The sequence below is a fragment of the Calonectris borealis genome, chromosome 19 (genome assembly GCF_964195595.1).
Source record: "Calonectris borealis chromosome 19, bCalBor7.hap1.2, whole genome shotgun sequence".
NCBI lineage: Eukaryota > Metazoa > Chordata > Aves > Procellariiformes > Procellariidae > Calonectris > Calonectris borealis.
Window position 1 is genome coordinate 5172710 of NC_134330.1, and position 16045 is coordinate 5188754.

The 16045-nt window shown below is 40.3% G+C and overlaps 1 protein-coding gene across 9 annotated transcripts in view; it reads right to left on the reverse strand.

Moving 5' to 3' along the window:
- SPECC1 (sperm antigen with calponin homology and coiled-coil domains 1) overlaps window positions 1-16045 on the reverse strand; it is a 101596-nt gene that overhangs the window by 44813 nt on the left and 40738 nt on the right. The window lies entirely within an intron of this gene.

The following is a 16045-nucleotide window of genomic DNA, read 5'->3' on the forward strand; positions in this document are numbered from 1 at the left end:
GTGTAATAATATAATACGTAGATGCTGCAATACATGAACTGCAACCCCCAATACCAGAATATTAATTATTTGAAAACAAAAATTCTTTACACTACTTTGGGGAATGCTGAATTTAAACCTATTAATTTCTAGGCAAAAGTTCCGCAACTTAAGAAAAGATACCATCTTGGAAAAAAGAAGTATTTTTATCACACGAGTACTTTATCGCACACAAAACTAATATATTTGCATTATGCTTAGTTTATGCAGATCATCATATAAAAGGTCTGAAAGATTTATGCTGACTGCAGATTCAGTGAAATACAAAACTCTCCTGGCACTTCTAACACTAAGACAATTGTGTCGCTGCAGCTTCTTGCAGAGATGGATGAGAGATTTTTCATGTTATAAATTCCCATGCTCTTATGGAGGAAGAACAAAAAGAAGTTAGAAAGTTGATGCTGTTCTGTTTAGTGGTTGGGTTTTTTTTTCCCCTACCAACTTAATGCAAAGCATTACGTGATTACAAGGGAAATAAAGTTTCTGAGTTGCTGATCTTCATCTTCCAAAGCTCTCTCTTGGACCATGGGTACTGAAGAAACAGTAAGAGCCATCCTAACCATGAAAGTGTTAACAAGCTGGTTAAAGAAAAGAAGCTGGTTCAAAGGGGAGGTATTATATGCCACTGCAAGTGGCAACACTATGAATTTAAGAAATTCCTGTTTTCAGAACCTTACTCAAAAGGAAAAGCCCTAAAGTACAGAGCCATAAAGTTTTGGGATACAGTACAATGAAAAGATATTACCTGACATAGCCACATAAACAGGATGCAAGGGCCAGTTATGCAAACAGAAACGGCTAGTGAGCCAGTGTTTGGAATAAAAACAAAAAGTTCCAGAAGCACTCTGGGGGGGAAATCCTAGAATCAATCACACCTCCCCACATTTGGGAGGCGCTCTTTGCTGTTACACATGTGCAGCATTCACAGAAAATCAAAGGGCAGTTAAGACCAAAGGGGGAGCACATTCCCTGATGCACAACTACATGGCTACTGCCTTACACTGCAAGGAACTTCATAACCCTCCTAAAGCATTTTTCACACATTGAAGAAATCTCTCTCAGTAATGCAGGGCAGTAAAGGGTTAATATTAACAACACCCAGTTTGCTCAGCATCTCTTTTGAAGAATGCACTAGGTTTATAAACCCCACACAAACAGGAGCCCCTCCTGCTCTCTCCCAAACAAACACACTCTGCAGCAGGCACAATAAACACCCGGAGACAAAGAGCAGCTGAAGAAAAGACCCCTGAACACAGAGGCGCTGTGCTGGGAGGAGAGCACAGAAAGGGCTCTGTGATGGCAAGGGCACGATAAGGCCAGAGACAAAGGCTCCAGTGTTTATGGGAAGAGATAGCAGGGACAGTCTGGCCGGACAGCGAGCAGCCCACACAGCTTCCTTTAGTCATCTACAGCTGGAGGCGCCAACATATCGAGGCAGCTCCAGGCTCCCCAGTGAAAAGTGCAACGCAAGCGGAGAGGGGGGATTTTCCACTGCAACTCAAACGGCTGCTGGTGCAGCTCCAGACCCGAGAACTCATTTCAGTTGTCAGAGCTGAAGGCCCCCGGCTCACTGATCAGCCCGCTTCTTAAACCCGAGGGCTCCCAACTGCCAAGGTCTGGCACCTGTAAACCACATTCACACTGAGTTCAGCAGACAAGCAAAGCTTTTAATGTCAATGCAGCTAACACCGTAAGATGAAGGACAACGGGGAAACTGAATGGACCATGATGTGATGCGTTGCTTCCAGCGGAGAAATACCAGCTCAGCACAGCTCCTTCTTGCTCAGAGGCAGAGGTTCACATGGGGATTCCCAGGTGTCCAGGCAAGAGAGAACAAGGCCTTGTTTAAATGCGTCTCTTGAACATAGAGTAGGACAAGTGCCCAGAGTAGAGAAGCAGTACTCACACAAGCTATAATCATACTACAGATTTAAGATGTAAAATACATATTACAAATGGCCACAGATGTTCTTTGATGGAGCCTAAGGGGTAGATTTAAAACGTTCTGTTATGTCTTGGACTTTTACTCAATCTGAAGGGGTTTTCTACTGTTATAACAAAATATTATGACAAAGCAAGTGCCCCTAATAACTAATCTTTTTTTTTTTGCAATGCCCAAACTAGTGCAATGACACGACTTGTCATCTGGTCAGCACATGACTGGGTAGTGTTATATAAGTAGTGGGTAGTGCTGACTAGGTATTATTATATATGTTACAAGAAATAATGATGCTACTACACACTGGTAAAAATTGCATGGCACTGAGAAAACCGCCTTTCCCTAAGAGAAACGTAGCACTTCTGGTAGCAACACCAGTGTGCTTCTAATCACCACCAGATGACAATTGCAACATGACCCTGAGCAATGAAAGACGTATACGTAAGGATAACAATTAAGCGTATTTAACTGGGATTATCTGCACTTCACCAGCTTGCCAACCAGTGCAGGCTCTGAGCTTACTCAACCTGTCCCATGTGTTTTGTAAGACTCCATGCTCTGCTGACTTGTTCTGTCATAAATCACAAAGCATTTGCTATTCATTAATAACCATTAACCTACCTGTTTTTTTCATGACATAGAAGTGTTTATGTATTTTTCTCTCTCCACTCTCCACAACAGTGCCATGCAATACTAAAAAGCCACAGAGAGCCCAGGAAAGAAACAGTTCTCAATGCATATGTATGTTGATTACAAAGCACCAAAGCAAGGATAAGCACTACTATAAAGTCTATTTTATGGGTGATTCCCCCTCCGAATGACCTTGAAATTGAGCAGTGTAGCAGTTATAAATGGAACTGCCAGCCCCACAGCCCGAGGCACCCACAATGCAGGAACTGCATCTAGGGCTGTACCGTCACCCCGGTGACCTCATTAGCTCAGCACCCCACACTGGTTATGGGGTATGGGAGACTCCAGACAGACACAAGCCTGCCAAGCTGCAAACCCAATCTAGGGTTGATTTATGCTGCCGTTTAAAGTGGCTGGCATCATGCACAACTTGACTTCTTAGAAAGTGCTGCTTGTTTTGAGCAGGGAAGAGAAAAACAGTCAGCCCTGCATCTCAGAGGAGACATTCCAGAAAAAAAAAAACAACCCAAGCCTTCTGTTTGGTCAAAATGGTGCTACTGCACCTCATTCCTGTTTTCACTGTTCACCCACCCTGCCCAACCTGTTAGCTTAACTATTCTCTTGCCAAGTTTGAGCACAACCTCTTTCCCACTGTCCCAGGCATCCAAGCTTGGGCTACCTCTGACCAACAGTATATTTCTCATTCCCTTTGCACCATACTTAACCTCCCATTCTCCCAGTCCCACATCCACTCTGCTAACGAGCTCAGCTTATGTTGCCCCGCTGCAGAGGAACTGGGAATCACTGATGAATTACTCCACTGAGAGTTATTGCCTGAAAACCTCCTCAGACTGAGGTCACCTCATCATCATGTTCCTCACCTTGGCGCCCAGTAAGAACTCCTCCGTTTTCAGTATCAGCCATGCTATTCAGGTGTGAGGAATTAAACCTTAACACGTCTATAGAGCTTATAATTTTCAAAGTGCTTTAAAATTAACAGCTATTTGACTCAAATCCTCTGAAACACATAATTGTTAACTCTAGGTTACAGGACAGGGAAGCAGAGAGAAATGAAATGCCTCACCCAAGGTCACAGTAAGTCAGCAAGGAGCAGGACCCTGGAATTCCTGGCTGGCGGCTTGCTGTGCAGCTTTATTGTTTGCACCACTTTCTGCCAGGGAATACTTGCTGACTTTCCACTGGTGTCAGAAACAAAGTGGGACTTTAATGAGATAAAAGTTGACCCCTCATGATGATCTTTAGCCATTTTAATCCCATTTTCAGCACAGCTACAATGTTTTTCATAGAAGGAAAGATCAGGATTACTCTTCAGTTTTTCCACATAATGATCTATATTTGATCTAAGCTCTCAGCACCTGCCACATCAGCTCCCATAGGGGCATCCACAACCAGAAGAAAATGGACTATGGAATGGAGAAAACCATTTCCCAGTCCCCCAAGGTGGAACACATAGGATTGCTGTTCAGAAGTAAATTCCATGCAGCATGGCTAATGTAATTACAGTGACAGCAAGGTAAGGGAGAGTAGGTGGCAAACATTTTACCATAGTCACAGGGGGGACACGCATGACATTTTGGAATGAAGATTCAGTAACTTTACCTGCCTTCACACTCCGTGTGCTCTGAGATAGCACATATCACTGCCTTCCCAGTAAAGCACTAGCCTTGAAGTTACATTTATTTTACTTGACTCTTAAGTATAATTAACAGTTCAAATAACCTGCTTTTCCAATCCCAGAGCGGAGGAAGAATCTCAGTTGCGAAGTGACTTCATTTGACCACAGAAACATCTTTGGAAATGTTCTAATTTCTGCCTTGAATCTATTTTTTTAGAACTGAAGTCAATACAAGATTATTTGCCTCTGGCCTTTGTGCCATTTGTGTCCCCACAACCTGTCCTTTTCTTAATCCTTCCCTCCATCAACATATTAATAACCCAAAGGTTAATGCCATGGGCTTCTGCTGTTCCAGGGTCCGAATTAACAGGGAATGTTCCATTTTGTACTTTCTTCCTAAAGAAGAAACTGTCAAGTCTTAAGCTAAGAACAATAAAAACACATTTGCTTCTTCAACGTATTTAAAAATCCATGTTAGTAATTCATTCTTCCATAGTTTAAGTAGGTACTAAGTCTCCTGCATGTAGAGTTCATCTATGTAATTTAAGCATGCTGATCACTGATTCATTTCAGAAAGCATTTCAGTCATGTAAGACTAAAGCATGAAGACAGATGCATCTTTGGTGTGATGTTTTTAAACAATGGATACCTTATTTGAATTGCAAGGGCAGGATAACAAGAAATAAAAGAGAGCTATTCATAGCACTCTGCAATGTTAAAGTCATACGTTTCAAAAAGGCAAACTGTTGCCTGCAGACAAGTTTGTACTCTCATGATTATCTGCTGCTCTAGGAGGACTGTTACATCTCTCTCATTCCAGCTCCTGCATTTGCAACAGACCAGCTATTTCACTGTCTTATGTCTCTTTGCCATCCCTCCCACCTCCAAAAGGGATAGCGAAACAAAAGAGATAGCAACAAGAAATTATGGGCTAAGTCATAGCCTCCCTGCCAACAGAAGACTGTAATTCTCCCGTTGTTCTGGAATTCTGTTCCCATGTACTAAGATATTTTAATAAATTTTGCCATCTGAACAGAACTCAGATAGAAGAGTGATTCCTGCGATACCTTGCCGGAAACATTAGTATAAATCAAGTGGGCTGCAAGCATTTTGCAGAATGGCTAAGCAAAGAGAATACTATTAACAGCCTATGCTTGTACAGCTAATAAAAAGACTTATTAAACCTCCCCATACAATTTTATTGTGCTCTATCATATGTAGTTTAGCTGAAATAGGTCCTTCTTATCAGTTTTGGTTTTCAGCTTATCCTCTGGCTGTGACTTCGGTAGATCCTGGACTCAGCATGACAGCACTTACGCAGGCTTTGCCGAGATCTTGCTGAGGATCCACAGCAGCATTGATAACCTACAGCAACAGATAGGTAATGCCAGCATGTACTCATACATGCTCAGTCTTGCCTGTGTAAGGTCCTATTACTGTTTTTAGCCAACATGGAGTTTCTTATGCAAAATAAACCTGGGTCACAGGTGTACCTTAATCCCAGCTGGTTTATGACACCTAGTGTAGGAAGCCAAAATACAGATGTCTGCTGCCATTTCAGATGCCCATTAGGTGTATTTAAAATACGTTCACTGAGCTGAAAGATTTGACAGTACCTGTGGGAGGCCTGTCCCCTGCTTGAGAGACAGACACAGAGCAACTGGGATGTCTGAAGACATCTAGAATGCCACTAGACATTGAACTGAAGAGTCAGACTTTCACAACAGATTTACAAGCTGGCATTACAAAGCAGGTAAGAGCAGCTTTCATGTGCCATTTTCAAAATTACTCCAGTACCCAAGTACCACTTAGGTGATTTCCAGCCACACAACGAACAACTTAACACAATGCATTAATATGTGACTTCATGATATCGTTGATCTGAATTTAGTCACAGCCAAATCAGAAAAGATGGTATTAGCTTGGAGCCATTGCACTCTCTGTTGACTCCCTACGATAAAGTAGTACATGTTACAGGGAGCCTAGCCATATTTTCTGTCTTCTTTTACTCAGAGTAAAGTTTTCAAGAACCTAATTAACTTGGTGTTTAAAATTTTCCGAAAGTGGCTAAGCCACTAAGATCTCAAAGCTTAACTGAAAGCCCAGGTGACTTGGCAGATCACTTTCACCCTGCTCCAGCATTGATCCCGAGATTGACATTAAGACTGATTAAGAGTGAACTAGGAATGTCCTTTGGGAAATTATGACTATACAGCACAGAAGAGGGATTAGTGTACATTTGACTCTTTTAAAGTACTTTTTCATTAAAAGATTTCAGAGTTTTGCACACATATCTACTTCATTGGAATGCTCTATTTTTCCCTGCACTTTTTTCGCTTTGTTTAAGCAAATGAAACAGTTAAAAAACAACCTCCCTGCTAACCAGAGATCTTCTGATATCCTAATTAACAGGAAACACACTGACACACGTGGTGACACGAGAAAAAGCAACCTGCTTTCAGCATAACTGCTGAGAAGTAGGGCAGATATAACAGCAACCCTTATCTGTCCTACTGTGCTCTTTCATACAGATATCTACAAAGGCAAAATTCCTATACATGTGCTTCCACATTGTTTAATGCTCCTATTCTTAAACCTCCAGGCATGCTAACAATAAGACAGCTTGATAACAAATGCTGAATGGATGTACATAACTAAATCAACTCATGAAGAAGATCCAAATCAGTTCTAATTGCTTCTTGTGGGTTAGAAGGAGAGTGGAACTGGATGCAGGCAGCCAGATTTTCAGAGAGATATAGGTGCCAAGAGACACAGATCAGCACCTATTGTTATTTTCAAAATTGCTTAAGCTGTTTAGAACTTCATATTTGAGAGTGAAATGTCTAAAACTTCTGGTCCACCATCAGCTTAGGTGAAAGTCAGGGTAAAGAATGACACTATTATATTGTGACAAACTATTACGGCTTGATCTCCTCAATACACAAAGAGAATGAGCTGAACGGGTTAGCTGTCAGCATTTTTCAGTGACCACAGTGTTGGAGACTCCTTTGGATAATCCTCAATAACTCGGAAGAGCATACCATCTTCCATATCTTTTAGGGTTGTCCTGCAGAAAGACAATGCTTTCTGTTACCTGGTCTTTATGCAACAGCAAACAAAGCAAACCTAGGCTTGGCCAGTCACGGTTCTCCTGAATTAGTCTGTTTGTAGAGTATTAGTCATAGAGCCAACACCTTTACAGGTCAGCAACTCTTTGGGAAGGTTCACTTGGACTCCACCTAATTTTAAAAAAGACAAGGAGATGGCTGCAGAATAAAGGTGGTTTTGATAATCTAACACTAATTATATAGAAGAATCTGCTCAAGTAAGGCCTTCTACTCACTTAGCAAACACTGAGACTAAAAAGTAATTATAACATGAAATCTTTTTTCTGAAGAATTTTAATGGCCTGTTGGACCATCTGGACTGCCTGACTACATTCCCTGTGGAAAAGGTACAATATGCAACAGGAGGAAAAAGCTAAAAAACTTAATGCAAAGATTTTGATCTATGTCATCATTGTGGACAGTGTAGGGAAGCAACTCAGATATTTGACACATAGGAAAAGAGTAAGAGACCAAAGAAAGAGAAATAAAAATCATATTACAAAGTATTAGGGAACAAGATATCTGTATTTGAAAAGTTACACTGCTAGAGATTCCAAAGAAAAAGCAGCAATAACCATCTCGATCTGAGTAATTCCTAATTTAAGACTACAGAGACCACTGACATTAGAGCTGAATACTTTGTAAAGGTTGGCTTATTTTTTGTTTTAATTAGAAGATATGAGTCTAGAAATCTGGGGTGCAAGAAGCACACAAGAAAAGGCACTATTTTGGTAACTGAAAGACTAAGTCATGACAAAACTACTTGTCATCAGTTTAAATCTGCAGATGAACTACTGGTAGGACATTCTTCTGAAGGGTGGCCACTAGAAGAGACTCTCCCATGGTAGGAATGTTAACCGAGACGACCTTATATTTGAAGCACCTCCATTTAATTCAAATTTTAGCATCTAAAACAAGCAAAAATGTACAGCTGTACTGTCCTGTACTCCTAGAATCAACAAAAGCCCCTATTTACACTGTCTCCTTCTGTAAGTTATATCGTGGTTTTAGAAGAGAAGGTACCCACAGAATCTCTGCTGCACAGTTAAGGAATTTCTTAAAGATCACAAATATTTTATTTTCAGGTTGTTGGATTCACCCTGATAATAATTTTGTCATCTTGTTCCTTCTTACATAGAAAGTCAGATTTAACTCTTCCGAAAAAGTGTTAAAATGCAAATAGAAAAAGAAGATCAGCTCTTCTCAGCATCTGGTCGTTCCAAGCTCTTAGCACAGCCACAACAAGAACTGAAGCTCAAGTTCACATTGTCACAGCTTAATGCTATTACAGTGGAAACAAGGTTGCATTCAGAAGGTAAATGAGATGAGATCTGATAAAAATCCTGTTCACAAAGTCTCATTGTGAATTTCAGCTGACTTTCTTTCCTCTTTATAGGCCTGTTCACATACAATTCCTCTCTGAATAACAGCAGGAGTAGTTAAAGTCTCTTTACCCTGAGAGGCGTGCCAGTGTCCATACAAAAGAGTTCCTCTGAACACTTCTTCTGCTATTTACTTGGGTTTTCTGAAGGTTTGTTAAGTCTCAAATGAAAACTCAAGCCTGGATATGCAAGTCTTGAATATAATAGAGTTTTGTACCCAGTACAAAAACAGTGCAGGTTGTACTGTAAGAGGGAACTTTTGCTCAGAAGTCTAAGGACCAAAGATAGATCTGTGAAATACACTGGCAAAGCTAAGAGGAGGCAAGAATTGTGCTATGCCTATGTATCCTTAGCTAGCATGCCGTCTTTGGTTTCACAAATACAAATTTCCCTTTCAAATCTGTTCAAGAATCCAAGAAGCATCCAGGGGGCTTCACTGTGCCATAAGCCCCCAGCACCAAGAGAATCATGAGGGTACCACTGCGTTCACCTCTGAAATGAGGTATACAAAAACCCATGGAATAGCCGAACAACGTACCCCATGTCTGCCAATGCGGGTGCAGATTACAAGTGTAACTGCAATCTACCACTGCACTGCTTTGGATTTCTAGAGTACCCAGCAACCTGGCATAACAAACATTGAGACATCCAAAGCAAATGGTCTAGCAAATGTTCAGAGAAACTCTATATCATACACTTACTGGAATGTCCCCCCGGTAAACCCAAGCCTACTTTTTTGGGAACCGTTAATACCAGCGGGCCTGCCAAAAAACTTTAGTCACCTGCTAATTATACCCCTTGTCTCTCCCCCCACAAAAATGACTAAAACTTTCTATATGTAGCATTATCCCAAAATTAATCTGGTGGAAGTTACAGAAATCCAGAATTTTCCTTTTTTAAAATAAAGTCACCCCTACTTGCTGCTTCTTTTTATCCAATTTTACAATTTCCACAACCATCATAGCTCATGATTAAAAAAAATATAATTTTTATATTCCTTAAGAGGGCCTTGACTTTATATACTTGTGACATTAGCACACCAAAATTACAGGGATTTCTGTGTACTGTGACACTTCCTGATTTTGTTTGTTCTGGAACATTTCCTGCCTATGCACCTGTCAAAACGAGATGAGATCAGGTATAATCATCTCATACCTACAGCAAAATGAATTTTAAGCCAAACTCTATTCTGGGTTTTTTAAGACAACAACTGTTCAAAAAAAAAAAAAAAAAACAACTGAGAAAAATATCCATAAACGTGAATCTTTCAGTGACTGCAGACAAAGCCTCTGGTGTTTCACTGAAAGAAGGGATTTTTAGTTTGTGATCTGGTTGGCAAGTTTGGGGTTTCCTTTGTTTTCCTACCTGCTAGTTTTAAGGCTTCTGCTGTCCAGAAGGTGGCTAGCAACTGCTTTGGGGGACATCCTTGAAGTTTACTAACACTTCCCCCAGGAAGCTGCTGTTCAGAAAAAGCAGTGGATTTGCTCTGAGGTAAAGACAGAAAACTAATTTCTCAACTCATACGGCTGTACTAGGATTATTCCTGAGATAAATGACTGCTAGCTGGAGTAAGAATCCCAGGATTTTCCTTGATTCTAGCTTGCAGACAAGTAGATAATTCTCTTCAGCTCAGAAAACGGCTTCCAGCTAATCTAGCCCAGAAGTTCATCACTCAGCCATTACTGGGTTAATAGTGGTGACAAGACAGCTGTACTTCCATTTCTGGAAAATACAATTATACTAGATAGAATACCAGTGTTGAGTGTTTCAAGAAGTACAGGAAATTAAAAAGCAAACAAACAAAAAACCAACCCTAAATCTAACCATATAAATTCAGTATCAAGTAGATACATTCCTCCATATTCACTGCATTTACAATGGCTGTCACAACTGAACATTAACATCTAATCTGTGGCTGGAAGTTAATGAAGAAGAGTTACTTAAAACCTCCTGGTCCAAGAATCCAATAGGAAAGAAAAGTGAAAAGAACCCGGCTCCTTCCAGACAAGCCAGGTACTGTGGATCACTCCTCTAAGCTACCAAAATCTACCCGACATCACATCTATAAGCACAAAGGGTAACCAAAAAGCAATTTTAAGTGAGGAAATGCTTAATATAGATATTTTCATAATTAGAAGGCTAATTTATTCAACCTGTTTATTTAGCTGTTCATGAGGCCACGCTGTGAATTGAATCATGGAACTGATTTGGCTATAAAAATATCTGCATGGTTTTTCCCCCCCCCCTTTCGCTTTCTTTGTTAAAGGCAGATCCTGATCTAATTCACGGTCCTTCCCATAAACACTTCAGTTTGTACCAGTGAGCAGCAAGCCACTACAGAGGAATGGAGAAGCAGAAAATGCCTTTACACAGCACCGCCGCCGAGTGCTTTGTATTAGGAAACCATGACCTGAACCTCCAGTTCAGGAATGCTGCCCCACACTTGGCCAAAAGGCCAGAGCTGACGGAGCCAAAATAACGTCTTTCCTCATGAATTCTCAAACCCTGCTAATCCAGAAAGAGTGGGGAAAAAGGGATCAAAAATGGAAACATGAAAAGAGGTTCCTCCTCCTCCCCTAAAACAGAGGGCAGAACTTAAAAGCTAGAGGCCTTTTTTTTTTTTTAAGTTGTTTGCTTAATGCTTAATAACCAGTATGCATTGCATTGGTGTTACAACGGCCTTTTGTTTACTAAAATCTGATGACCACATAATAAAACCAGTTTTATTTTCATTTCCAGTCTGCTTCAGTGAGGGCGTGGGGAGAGGACTGCAATTTCGTTTCCATAGCTCATCCAGAGCTATACTCTGCCTAATACAAAGATAAGGGAGAGCCAGCTAGCACTGTCCTGAATAGCTGATACTAGGAACTGGGCTGAAATCATTAAAATTATCAACACGGATGAGAGCATCAAGAAAAGAAATGAGACAGAAGAGGAGAGAGGAAGAAATCTCATAACATAATGAGATGTTTATCTATAAAAAGTTGCCCACTTCAAAGGAGGAAGAGCTTCAACTCCTTGGTAAAAAAAAAAAAAAAGAGCTTTTAATTAAAAGATCAGTCAAAGATTTTCCACAGTCAAGCAGCCTCAAAGAAACTATGTGTGGAGGAGGCTGAGAGTAATTTCTAACATGATTAGTCCATTCTTCAAACTCAACAAGGTTTTATGAAAGCAGCATTTCTCAAGATCTAGAAGATAAGAATTGTGGAAATATCCTCAGTCTCTCAAAGAGCACTATCTTTTCCCTTCTGACGCCTCCATCTTCACCAGCTTTTGCTCAGGAAAAGCCTGGAGAAATACTATCAGACCTTTGTGTCTCCCACCTTGGGGCAAGATAGATTGTAAGCCTAGGACCGATGGATGATCAAATGGATACTCAGCTTCGGGTTAAGCAAAGTTACTGCCATTTACTTTAGAAGGCCTGGAAACATAACATGAAATATTGCTGTACATTGCTTTAGCCAGCCAAAACCAGGCTGTCTTCTGCACACAACCTTCCATTATACGAAGGTTTAAAAACCTTTGAAGATTTAAATAAATTGCACCACTTCCCTGGAGCACTCTCTCCATTCATGGAATGGTATTTGCAGATGGGGATGGATATGACACCACTGCCCTATCCTTTTCCAGCATTAGAATACCAGCATTATGGCTGACATTACATCCTCTTGGGAACAAGACTTAGACCCACTTCTGTTTGGTCATATATAATTTTTTATGCTTTTCTTTGTGTTTTCTGAGAAAACAGGATTTTGACAATTGGCCCTTGAACAGGTAAAATGTTACCTTTTCTCTACAGGCTGCAATTTAGCAACCATTTTATCATGTCGCAGATAGACAAACACCAGGGCTATTGCACTCTCAGCAAGCTGGTGCTGTGAGCTTTCTCCAAGCAAAGAATACCAGTCCCTGCAATGACTGGTGTTCATGGAAACTCAGTCTCATCCCCACTTACCAGCTGTTAATTGTGACTAATGGACCTTACTGCTGAGCTGGTTCTGTTCTGCACAAGCATAGGGAATTACCTCTGCTTTATTTCAGGAATCATATGCGGTTTTGTCTATGACAGTAAATATTCAGATATACTTTTGAAGGTTTTTCTCTTCCCTGTCTTGCAGAGAACCAGGTTCATGCCAACAAATTTATCATTATCCACACCCTTGTAGAAACAACCCCTACAAAAGTGATTATATGAGGCATAATTACATGGCATTATAAGGATTTCTACATCTTCAGTATAAATGCTGCAATGTCAAAATGCAGACGACCTTTAGGGTGTGAAAAATACAAAAGAATATCCTCTAGATGCAGGGAAGAAATGACCTTTTCATTTTACTTTGTTCATGTTAATTAAAACAGCTTTCTGTCTTTAGTACAGGATGGGATTTCTCCAGTCTGTTGGACTCGTCAGAGAGAGCTCAAACAGTGATGATCAGGAAGACAATATGCTCAGTTTCTACCTTTTTCCCTATGGCATTTCAGAAGCATTACCTTGGTGTGTTCACATTTGCTTTACACACTCCTGTCGAAACAGCCGTGTATTAAGATGCTTTTGCACAAACCTATCTAAAGGAAACCATTAAGGTAAAAGGTAAAATGACCTTTTACCTGTAAAATGTAAACAGGTCAAAATTAAAAGGCTGTAGGAAAATCATATGGCCTTACAGGTTTTTCTGCTGAATTCAAGAATCCTACTGCAATGTCCTGAGGCAGAAGCTGTGTAGAAGGGCAGTGGCCTCAAAGATTAAGAGTTTGCTCAATAACCATTTTGTCTTTTTTTGAAGTAGCCTTTATATTTTCAGATATCATCCTAGTTTAGAAATGGAACAGATCATTGAAAGCAATCAAAAGATAACTAATTACATTCAAATTATCCTAAATATTGTCACCAGTCCATGGCAAAGAAATGCAAAAGAAAGGTTAAGGATAAAATACAATTCAGTAGGGGAAGAAAGAAAAGTCAGCCAACATAAGCACAGTATGTCAAATGACTAACTGCACCCTGTCCCTAGAGCCCCTTTCCATATGTTAATAAATATGAGTTCACTGAAGTTATGGGTAAAATTCTTACTTGCTTCAGTAGTGTCCTACTTTCACCAATGATTTTTAACAGCTAGAACCAAAGCATCCATGAGGACAAGAATATGAGAGGAACATAACTCTGGTCACAGGACATGGACATATTTACTTAGTCCCTAATATTTTTCCTAAGCAATTCAACAAATTCCAATCAAGATAAAAAAACTACACAGTTCTTTCATCTTGGTAACAAATGGGAGAATATATGTCCTTGTTTCAGCCAACACATCCCCTATGCGTGCTCAGAACTGGACCCTGCAAACTCATGTTAGCCTTACATTTTCCCAAAGGTATATTTTTCCAGTTATCAAAATCAAATTCACCTGTAAGAACTTCACATTTAAATTTTGCTGTTGATAAAAGTATACAGCTTTTAGTTGTGTGCTACGCAGACTGATTAAAAAGGCAGAAAACTCAGTTCTGCTGTAGTTCTATAGCCTGAGAAAACTGATGGATGGGCACAGATCATACAAGGACAGCACACTCTGCCTCAGAACATGCAATCCATACCTATTGATCCTGATCGAAAAACATTACTGCTCCATGAAATATAATAGATAGAACATTTCAAAAGAGATTGTGAACACACGTCTACTTTGGATTATGGGAAGAAAAAAGTTGATGCATGGAAAATCTAGCAGTGTCTATTATCATCAGAGATCCTCAGTTTTATACAATCTTTAATCATCATGCTCAAATTGCTTGGACATACAGCATGGGAAAGTATCAAAAAATAAAGAAAGTATCAAAGATTTGTCAACCTGCTAGTGGCAGTCTGTGAGAATCACAGAAAAATCCAATTAAGTCCTCTTCAAGCAATACAGTGCCAATGAAATCAGAGAAGTACTTTGCTTCAGTTTTACAATTTCATGTTTTTCTGAAAGCTACATCCTCTGTGGAAATCAGGACATTTTATGAGGAGTAAATTAGTAAAACAGAGGAGGAATTGAAAAGAGAAAAAAACAAAAGAAATTACTTTGTTGAAATACTGGTAGAAGCTCCAAAATACAGGACTGCTTCTGAACAAACTCTTGAATACCTCCAGGGCTCTGGCAGGTTTCAATAGGAAGACCAAGGTGCAATACTTGCTCAAATGTCTTTGGCTAGCTTTATAGCCTTAAGATCTTGAGAGGCCAAATATAACCCAAACAAAAAGAAGTAAGCTTTGTTTTTTCTCCAAGGCCAGCATTATTCCCTCCTTCTTTCACCCTTTTCCCTCACTTGAGTAATTTAATATTGTGTCAGAACCCACACACAATCACAACCATCCACTGGCTGTTTCCTTATCACTCTGCCACTGTCAAGCCAATTGCAGCACATTAACTAAACTAATAAAACAGCTCATTCAATAAGATTCCCAGCAGAAGCTCCCTGCCTTCATCCAAGACAAAACAAAATGCATAAACCACATCCTGCTGTGTGCCATGCCCTAAAAGTTCTTGTAAAAGCTTTGGTCCTGCCCACAGAGAAAGCACTCCCACCCAGCACATCCTCCCCGCCAATGCTGAAAACTGTTGTAAAGGCCCTTGCCTTAGCGTAGGAGAACTTACTGATCTCTTGCATTAATTTAGCATTTATTGGCCTCTCATCTTAGGATCAGGGGACCTCAGATTATCACTTAACTCTGCCTTAAATATATAATTTCAGAGGCAGCAAGTTAGTCATACTCATGACTAAATTCCTCTAAGAGGCCAGTCCAAATTGTGACATAGTCTCTTGGCTGTACTCATTTCACTGGCCTGCAGAGCAGAAAAGACTACTGCCATTTGACATCTGTTTGTCGGTATTTCTGAAATCATCTAATAATGTCAGTCCAGTCAAGTCACATCACAAGACTAATCAACAGAGCTGGCCCTAACTGGCCTTGGAAGAGAGGCTTAAGTCAAGTAAGAATTACCCTCCAGAGGAAAATAAACTTCTTCAATACCAGTTTAATCAGCAGTGTGTTACTACTCTGAAGAATGACAGCACTTGTAAAACCCTCATGCAAGAATGACTCGTGGGAGGAAGAGGTGACTAAGGAATTAAACTATCCACTGGAGAGCAAATTGTGGTTTGCTGGCTCCACTGGGAACAAAAGGTCTACGGCTTGCTGCCCGAGCTCGAAGAGGACATGACTTGCTGTCGGTATTTCCATGAAAGCTGTTATGTGATTCATTAGCTTTGCTGGCCCCTCTCTCCTCCCTCCCTTCCCCCCACACCATCATTAAACTCATCTGTTCTCTTGAGCTCT